Source organism: Lactuca virosa, chromosome 9 (assembly GCF_052849685.1).
Source record: "Lactuca virosa cultivar CGN04683 chromosome 9, Lactuca_virosa_CGN04683_v6, whole genome shotgun sequence".
Lineage (NCBI taxonomy): Eukaryota > Viridiplantae > Streptophyta > Magnoliopsida > Asterales > Asteraceae > Lactuca > Lactuca virosa.
The window spans coordinates 106,979,280-106,981,307 of record NC_136434.1 but is presented as its reverse complement, the minus strand read 5'-3'; positions in this window follow the sequence as shown (position 1 = coordinate 106,981,307).

Genomic DNA, 2,028 nt, shown 5'->3' with positions numbered 1-2,028 from the left:
AGGGATTAAATGATTATTTCCAATTAAACTATTAATTAAATAATTTAGTTTAATCCTATGGCCTTCAAATTTTCAAAATTTATGGGATAGGGTTACCAAAATTTACTTATTTAAATTTTAAGGCATTTAAAAACAATAATTAAGGAAACTAGAAACCCTAGGAAACCCTGAGGCATTTTCTAAAATAAGGGGTGGAGGCTAGGGTTTCAAGAAACCCTAACCAAGTCGAAATTTTAAGGGCTAAGGTTTATTTTCGATAAACCCTATTTTTTTACAAAATCAATAGAAAACAATGTCTCTGATACCATTGATGGGTTTTATAGGTTATTAAAATATATATGAAGTGAAAATCTTAATCCTCAAGTTCTCATGCAACCTATAAAGGATTTGTGTTTTTCTTTAATTGATAGCAATAAACTATCAACATCAAGAACCCTAAAGGAACCCTAGGTATTTCGAAAATACATGAAAGATCAGGGTTTACATACCTCTTGATTATTGTAGCAAATAATCACAGCAAAATCCTTTATTGAAAACCTTAGAAAGCAAACACCAAAAGCTTAATACATCTAATGGTTTGTACCCAAACCCTAGCAACAAGAAGAGAAGAGGAGAGAGGAGATGTGGAAGCAAAAATTCGGCTCTTCCTTTTAGTATACGGTGAACGAATATAAGGAGCCCAAAGCCTCAATTTATAGTCTATACAAGGAACCATGGAAACGCTAATTTGAATATAATATTAATATTTCAAATTAGGTAATTATCCAATCCTTAATTATCTATAGAGAATATTGTAGATCCACTTTGGAACCTCCAAAAACCGTCCATGATGGAATTCTTCTTGTTCAATTATTGAACAATTACAGCTTAAGTCCTTTCACTTTTAATTAATCCAATTAATTCCAATTAATTTCTGATTAATTCTTAATTAATTAATACAATTTCTAATTAACATATTAGTCATATAATATATTAGCAAATCAATAAATCAACCTCTTTCTCCAAATGTCATTCTACATCATTACTAGTTATGAGGGAAACTCAAAAAGAACTTTGTTTTCAATTCAAGTACATACCTATTTAGTTATGATCGTAGACACCTTAATTTAACACTTGATACGAGATGTAGTACTCACATTTACTCGGATTTTTAGGGACTAAAGGAAAGTAGAAGACTAGAGAGTTTAACATGATCATGGGTAATCGAGGGACTGCACCTGTTACGAAGATTGGAGAATACAAGCTCTCATTGAATAATGAGATTTCTATTCGATTAGTTAATTGTTTCTATTCTCCATATATGAAAAGAAAAATTATTTCATTTCACGCTTTGTTTTTGAATGGATTTCGTTACACTTTTGATAATAATAATGGTGATATTTTGGTTTACAAAATAGTTCTTTTATTTTTAAACCTAGTCCATGTAAAGGTGTTTATACAAATGTTGTTTATGTTCGCAACACTAATAATCTAACGTTGAATGTTCACTCTTCCCATATGTTGAACAAATCATGTCTATGGCATTTTTTACTTGGGCACATAAACATGAAATGCACCGCAAGCTCCAAAAGGATAGGATCTGGAAATCATTTTACTTAGATTTGAATGATGTATGCGAGTCTTCCCTACTTGGCAAGATGAAGAAATCGTATTTTATAGGAAACTATGAAAGAGACAAGGATCTATTGGAACGTATCCACACTGATCTATGTAGACCATTCAGATCAGCCACTAGACATGGTGAACGTTACTTTATGACTTTTATTGATGATTTTAGTAGATATGGCTATATCTACTTAATGAAACATAAGTCAAAAACTTTTGAAGTGATCAAAGAGTTCCAAAAGGAAGTTGAAAAATATCTGGGAAAAATTATCAAGATGCTTCGATCTAATAGGGGTGGAGAATACTTGAGTCTTGAATTTATCAATCATCTAAAGGATTATGGAATTGTTTCAAATTTTTCTCATCCTAGAACACCACAATTGAATGGTGTTGCCGAGAAGAAGAAACCGAACACTACTTGAT